Genomic DNA, 8,395 nt, shown 5'->3' on the forward strand with positions numbered 1-8,395 from the left:
TGGGAAGTGGGATGGAGTGAAAGTGGCAGCTCATACATATGGAATGAACAAAGAAGGACTAAGTCTGAGGCCCACTGTCCTGAGGAATTTGGGCTTCCTTAAACTCTAGCTACCAAGTGATCCACAAACAAGTACACTGTCAGCAAGCATGAGAAATCTTTAGTCAAGAATAATATTGATGTGCAGGGGTTCAGCCAAATTGCAAGGAGATGGGGTTATAAATTACAAGACAAGATTGTGGGCACAAGCTTGCCTCAAACTTTCCTGAGGTCAAGGGCATCATTAGCCTCCTATCCCTCCCTCTTTGCCCCCAACTCTTTAATCTACTCGAAAGAACAAGAACATCAGAGTAGCACTCTGCAGACTTGATATGTTTCTCACCAGGGTTTTACTTATCCACACACACACACACACACCCCTACCTCTCACTCTCCACAGTTAACTTCCTTTTACTTCTAAGAGATTAAGACCCTGAGAGGCTAAAGTGGCTTAGTGAAGTTCCTCCAAAGGAACCCTGTTCCAAAGACTTTGGACTGAATTCCAGAGCCCCCGGATTGACCTTCAAGAACACTTTAACTTCTGCCGTCACCTTATGCTCCTTGCTTAGGAGCCTGAAGTGGTGCCCCATTACACAACCCCAACATTTTCTCTGGTATTCAAGACCATTCTCCGGGTGTCTATTGCTTTGCAATTTTCCCTCCACCTCAAAGCACACGTGTGTGCATGCAAGAACACACACACACATACACATTAATCCCTTCACTTTCCCTGTCCTCAGGAAAGACCTTCCTCCTTGTCTCTGCCCCACACCTGTGCCATCTGACTCATCCCTCAAAACTAAGCCAGGTTTCTACTTCTGCCTGAGCTCTACTCTCTTCTACTTCTGCACAGTTCTTTCTCTTCTCAGAGCACCAGGTGCATTTAAAATATGATTCTACCATCCTGTCTTCCAGGTGTCATTTTTATTTTAGCCCCTTGTTGTGTTTTGTAGGCACTGGTCTTTTCTCCCTAACCAGATTATAAAGCATGAAGCACTGGTGGTTCAGCGGTAGAATTCTTGCCTTCCATGCAGGAGATCTGGGTTCGACTCCTAGTCAATGCACCTCACGCGCAACAACCACCTGACCCTCAGTGGAGGCTTGCGTGTTGCTATGATGCTGAACAGGTTTCTGTGAAGCTTCCAGACTAAGAAGGACTAGGAAGAATGGTCTGGTGATCTACTTGGGAAAATCAGCCAATGAAAACCCTATGGATCACAATGGTCAAATCATGGGGATGGCAGAGGACCAGGCCGCGTTTTGTTCCCTTGTGCATGGGGTCAACGTGAGTCAGGGGTCAACTCCAGAGCAGCTAATAACAGATTATAAACACCATGAGGACACATTTCTCCTTTGTTAACCCCTGGGCTGCCTAGCACAGGCCTGGGCCCATAGTAGGCTCTTGGGAAATACTGAATAATTGAGAATTTTAGATTTCTATCTCAAGGAATAATTCCTAGTTGCTTAAAAAAAATCCAAAGAAAGCAAAGCAGAAGGAGTGTAATCAGGAAGCATTTGGATATTTTTCACAGGATGTTCTAAGAGCGCCTGCTTCTGTGTGTATGTGTGTGTGTGTGCGCATGTTTGTGTACATGGATGTGCTTGCCCTCCTGGGTATACACGTGATACTTTAGATCCAAGCAAAATTACGCCCATTAAAAAAGGTGTTCACTGACTACCCGCATATGGGTGTGTCCACACAGTCCTGAAATTATTCTAATTTGAGGTGCCTTTTTCTTCACACACTGTAACAAACCCACAGTAATGACAGAGCTCTGAGACTGGAATGCCAAATGAGCTGTGAATTAAGAAATGATGCGATAGCATCTTGCAGATTGTAATTAACACGAGGCCCCTATTATGTCATATTGGAGCTGCATCATCTTGCTGACAAGTAATTCCCCAAAATAATCACTTGTCTTTCAGCGTCTCGATGTGAGGACTAATTGTGAGGAGCTTCTTTTGAAAGGCCACTTGGAGTAATTCAAGGACAATTACATGGAAATCGGTGGCTGCTGGGCGAAATTACCTGGGCTTGGATGCATGGTGAGTGAGCTCGAGCGTGGGGAATGAGGCTTTGGCCAGGGATTCAGATAGCACCTGCCCATGGCTGCTGGCTTCGTGGCGGGTTTTCTGCAGAACTAACATGGCACCCTTGAGCATAAGGATGAAGCACTCATCAGGCGTACTTGGAAGGACTTGAATTCTTTTTTTTTTCCTCTTAAATGATGCTAGTAAGTCATGATTGTTTTTGTTGGGTGCTGTCGAGTCAATTCCGACTCATAGTGACCCCAGGTGACAGAGTAGAACTGCTCCATAGGACTTTGTTGGCCGTAATATTTTATGGAAGCAGATCACCAAGTCTTTATAGATAGGCAACACAACCACTAATAACATCTTGGTATAGTCACCACCATCATCATCGTCGTCATCATCAAAACTGCACCACTTAGTAGCTTATACTCCATGCCAAACACATTGATAGGCACCTTACATATATTGTCTTAGATCTAACAGAAATCTTGCAAGTTAGGTAATGATAGTCTCATTTTATGGATGATAAAACTGAAGCTCAGACCTGTCCTAGTTCACACAAAGCAATAGATATCAGAGGCGGGATTCAAGTTGAGCCTGAAGTACAAGATCTCTGCACATGCTGCAATGCCTGTTTATGTCCTCATCTTTAAAGGAGGATGATGACTGTTCCTCTCTTGGCTGCCTTATGAAGTTGCTGTGAGAGTTGAATACAATACTGGATGTAGAAGTGCTTGGCACACTGTAAAGTTTTATACAGATAGAAGGCTTGCTAGGCAGTGCCCAGCAACCATCCAGATACTCTACCCAGCTGCCAAGTAAGTGAGAAATATTCATCAAAAGGTATTTAATTGGGTCTCATAGAAAAGCTGAGACTGGGAAGATCTGTATAGAGTTTGGGTAAAAGGAAGGAAGGGAGATGAGCAAAGTTAGGTATGTGGGCACAGACTTCATGAGTTGAGGGGAAAGAGAATGATGGGACTAACTAGGAAGGATTGAAGGAATGGGGAGTGTGCTGGGCAGTAGGAGCATCCTGATAACTCCCACCAACATCTCAAATAAACATTTAATCAAAATCAAAACCATGTGCTTACACCAGACAGGCATCTGGTGTGTGCAGCTGCAAGATAAATTTTCCAGCCCTCCTTCCAACTAGATTATCAGCCTCTTCTATAAAAAAACCTTGAGCTGCCACTGGCACTGGGGAACGGGAGGGGCATATGTTTGAAGATATGGGGTGAGCACAGTTAAGGCCTGAATGTGAGAGATGGGCCAGGGCCAGAGACACTTGGAGTGGGGTTCTCTCTGTAGCCTGCTTCTCTCAACTTTCCCTCTGCTTCTATGTCTCTGCCTCTCTCTCGTTCTGACTCTTGAATTTAGGAAATATGTGCAATTTACGAGCTTTGACCCTATTGCGTTTGTGAGAGTGTTGGGATCAGGAACTAGTTCTCACATTGAAAGGCAGAGGTAAAATGAACCCAGCATCCTAAATGTCTACCCAGAGTGCCTGCCAAGTCTTCTGCCAGGCTTGGATGCTAAGCCCTGCTCCCATGTTGGAGGTCCTGAAGGAGACCAGAGAAATTAATTGACTTTCTGTTGGGCATCTCTCTGAGAGGGCAGCTCTCCAGACCCCTGTGGGTTCTGTATTTGTCTTGGAAGGAGACCAAGTCAGGAATGGAGTTTGACCAAAAGTAGGTGGAATTGACTCATAAGAGCTGACTCAGGCAGCCACTACCATCCAAAAAAGAACAAAGAAGGTGGGTGGAGAGAGAAGTTGGGGAGTGTCAATGAAGATGGTAATTTGCTCGGAAGAACTTGCAGCAACAGCCACGCATATCCTCCAGATGGGGCCAAGGCAAGAAACAGAGCGTGAACTTGAGCTCCACATGCATACACTGTGAAGGTAAATCCTCCCTCAGGCTCCAGCTCCCCAACACTGGGCCACCAGCGAAGATTCATCCTGGAATATAGAAATAAACAGGGCCAGTGATATAACAGGGGACTGTTTCTATCAACCAGGCATCTTGTAACTGGCTGCATGACCCTGTGTTCAATGAACTTGGAGAAGTAGAGAGCCAGTGGTTGCTATTCTGCTCACGGTTGTGGTGGTGGCAACCTTAAGACGGGACACCGGTGGGCATGAACTTCCTTCTTGATGGTTTGTTCTGTGTATCAAAGACTGCTTCTGCCTTCATTCTTGAGATTGCTGCTCAGCTTAATAGAGAAGGGGGTGTTGATGTGTTATTTCCTTTGGGAGGAAGGAGGATAATGAATGAAGATTTCCTCAATTGAAAGTAATGAATGAATGTTTAGGAAATCAAGCTGTAGAGCTGCAGCAGTGAACACATACTTGGATAATGTGAGCTGAAAAATCACACTGTGGTTGTTGTTAGTTGCCATTGAGTTGGCTCCGACGTATGGCGACCTTATGTATAACAGAATGAAACGTTGCCTGGCCCTGCACCATCTTCATGATCACTGGTTTGCTTGAGACCATTGTTGCTGCCATTGTGTCAATCCATTTTATTGAGGGTTTCCCTGGTTTTCTCTGACCCTCTACTTTATCTGACATGATGTTCTTTTCTAGTGATTGGTCTTTTCTGATGAAGTGTCCAAAGTGAGCAAGATGAAGTCTCCCCATCCTACTTCTAAGGAGAATTCTGGTTGTATTTCTTCTAAGACTGATTTGTTCATTTTTTCTTGCAGTCCACAGTATATTCAGTACTCTTTGCCAACACCATAGTTCAAATGCATCAAATCTTGTTCTGTCTTCCTTTTCCATTTGTTCAGCTTTCACATGCATATAAGGTGATTGAATGTGCATATATATATAACCTAATTGTAATCCAACACCGGGGATCTGCCAACCTATTATCTGCTATCAATTCATAGATCTTGGTGCTGATGCCACTGCTCCCCTACAGTCTCTGGGGTCTGCAAGGATTTCCAGGGGAAGGAGCAAAGCCTTTCTTGGTGTCCCTTCCCCATTCTACTGAATGTCTGCCTCTCTGTCCTGCACTACCACCAGGTTATCAGAAGGGAAATGATGGAAAAAGAGAGCTCTTCTGTTCAACAGTAGGACTTGGCCTGTGGAATGTGGAGTTCAAAGTCTTCATATTACAGCTTAACTCTCCACTTAAAGATAGAGAGGGATGGCTTGGGAGGGCATTGTGAAACTTTTCCAACATACTAATTAGATGGGCTTACACAGAGGGAACCTCAAAAAATAGTAATTAAATAGCAGAATTCCCAGGTATTCAGCTATGGAGACTATCGAGTACTGGCAGCCCTTGACCCAGGGCTAACCCAGCCGTTTTCTAGTATTGGTGCCCTCATGGATAGTCACTCCAGCGTGAGAACTGAAGCTCCATTTCTTTGAGTCTCTAACTCAAAGAATCACTCATTTTTCATCCTATTCACTCAGTCTCTGGGCCCATCACAGTCTACCTTCTCCTCAGCTGTGTCCTATCTTCTTTTCATGGGACAGGAGCTGCTCTATCCTTCCCTCCTTGTTTCAGTCTGTCAAAATGTTTGATGATCTAGAAACCAGGTTTCTAGATTGGAGAACAGGAGACACTGGGAAGAGCCATTGCTCTCTTCTGGAAAAGTAGTGGATACCTGGAACAGTAATTAGATTTTGGATGGTCCAAGAAGTAGATTTAAGATCCATGATTCCAGGTCAGTATAAGGAAGTTAGCAGGCCATAGTTAGGAGCTGGGTCACAATTCAAGCAGCTGATTGTGGAGGAAGTATATCCACCATCGACATTATCGTCATCGTTGTCTTCATTGTTGCATCATCATCGCCATTTATCAAGCACATATTGGGTGCCAGGCACTCTGCCAAGTGCTTTATGTGCATTATCTCAGTCCCTTTAACTTGCTGCTACCTTCTTTCCTCTCCTGGACCCACTCTCCCTATTCCCCAACTCCCCCGGCTTGTTGTTTTCAGGAGAGTTGAGACAAGGAATCTCAACAAGATTTGATAGTCTGGTAGAGTGTGGTGGTGGTTGGGAGGTCCCCACAGAACTTCAGGGCTTGGAAAATAAAGTACTTGCCAGATGCAAAAATAAATTCATCTTCCTCTGTCTGACAACTGGGGCTCATCTTTAGTCAAGAATGAAGTAGATAAGATGTTTCATTTGGCCCAGCTTTCTCTTTTTGAGTTCCTTAACAGTTAATGCACTTTGCTGCTAACTGAAAGGTTGGAGGTTCAAGCCAACCCAGAGGCTCCTTGGAAGAAAGGCCTGGCGATCTACTTCCCAAAAATCAGCCACTGAAAAGCCAATGGAGCACAGTTCTACTCTGACACACATGGGGCTGCCATGAGTCAAAACTGATTTGATGGCAATTGGACTTTTTTTAACCGCAGGTACCATGAGGTATCTCATCATGACTTAGTGCCCTTTCTAGCATTCTCCACCCTACCCCACGTGGAAAACTTAAAGAGAAATGTGTTATTCACAAGTTTATGTGAAATTTAAACATTTTGGTTTCCTCTTCCAGGGTGATTTTTTTTCTACAAGCCTGATCTCTCATCATACAATAAAAGTCTTTGTTCCCTTATTATTAAATGAATGTTATGGTTAAGAGAGCAAGTGGGAGCATTTTGTTGCGAGTTTTTTAAATTACCTCTTTCATCTCTTCTTCTGTTATGGGTCTGTTTAGTTTTCCTAACTCAGTTTGTGTTAGTTTAGGTAAGTAGTGTGTTTCTAGAAATTTGTCCATTTCCTCTAGGTTTTCAAATTTGTTAGAGCACAATTTTTCATACTATTCTGTTATGATCCTTTTTATTTCAGTTGGGTCTGTTGTGTTATCACCCATCTCATTTCTTATTTGGGTTATTTGCTTCCTCTCTTGTTTTTCTTTTGTCAGATTGGCTAATGGTTTGTGGATTTTGTTGATCTTTTCAAGAATCAACTTTTGTTTTTTCTGTTCCCTAATCTTTATTACATCCTTTCTTCTGGTGCCTGTGGGCTTCTTTTGCTGCTGTCTTTTTATTTGTTCTGGTTGTAGTCTTTACGTTTTAATTTTGGACCTTTCCTCTTTTTTGATGTGTGTGTTTATTGCTATAAATTGACCTCTAAGACTGCTTTTGCTGTGTCCCAAAGGTTTTGGTAAGATGTGTTTTCATTCTGGTTTGATTCTAGGAATTTTTTTTTTTTATTCCATCCTTGATTTCTTCTATTACCCAGTAGTTTTTAAGTAAGGTATTGTTCAGTTTCCATGTATTTGATTTTTTTCCTTGCTGTTTCTGTTAATAATTTCTACTTTTATGGCATTATGATCAGAAAAGATGCTTTGCATTATTTTGATGTTTTGGATTTTGTTGAGGCTTGCTTTATGGCCTAAAATGTGGTCTATTCTGGAGAATGTTCCATGTACATTGGAAAAGAATGTATACTTTGCTGCCGTTGGGTAGAGTGTTCTGTAAATGTCTATGAGGTCAAGTTGGTTGATTGTGGCATTTAGATCTTCTGTATCTGTATGGAGTTTTTTTCTAGATGTTCTGTCCTTCACCGAAAGTGGTGTGTTGAAGTCTTCTACTATTATTGTGGAACTGTCTGTTTCCCTTTTCAGTGCTGTTAGAATTTGTTTTATGTATTTTGGAGGCCTGTCATTGGGTGCATATGTATTTATCATGGATATGTTCTCCTGGTGTATGACCCTTTAATCATTATGTAGTGTCCTTTCTTATCCTTTATGGTGGATTTTACTTTAAAAGTCTATTTTATTAGAGATTAATATTTCCATTCCTGCTCTTTTTTTGGTTATTGTTTGCTTGATATATTTTTTCCATCCTTTGAGTTTTAGTTTATTTATGTCTTTGTGTCTAAGACATGTCTAAGGTATGTCTCTTGTAGACAGCATATAGATGGATCATGTGCAAGTGGGAGTATTTTGGAGACTTGGGAAGAGAATTGGTTCCTCTCAAACCATTCTATATGGGCAAGTGCAAAAATAGATAAAAATGGATAGCAAGGCCCTTTGAAAACTCTAAAACACTATCCAGATATAAAGAGTTAATAATAAAATAATGATAATAACACTCTGATAACTACCATTTCTCAAGTGTTCACATGTGCTAGGTCCTTACACAACCTTATGGGTATAAGTACTAGACAAGCAAAGTGGCAGAGTAGCAATTACATTGTCCAAGTTCACACTTCTAGAAAGGTGCAGAGCCAGGATTTGAACCCAGATCCATCTGCTGCTGACACATGGCTCTTGACTCTTTGCCATACTTCCCTTCATGCCATTCCCCTGTAGCAGACTTTCTTATATGGGGAGCTTTCTTATTTTCCACAATGCCAGAGCTTCCCC

This window comes from Trichechus manatus, unplaced genomic scaffold (assembly GCF_000243295.1).
Source record: "Trichechus manatus latirostris isolate Lorelei unplaced genomic scaffold, TriManLat1.0 scaffold00106, whole genome shotgun sequence".
Lineage (NCBI taxonomy): Eukaryota > Metazoa > Chordata > Mammalia > Sirenia > Trichechidae > Trichechus > Trichechus manatus.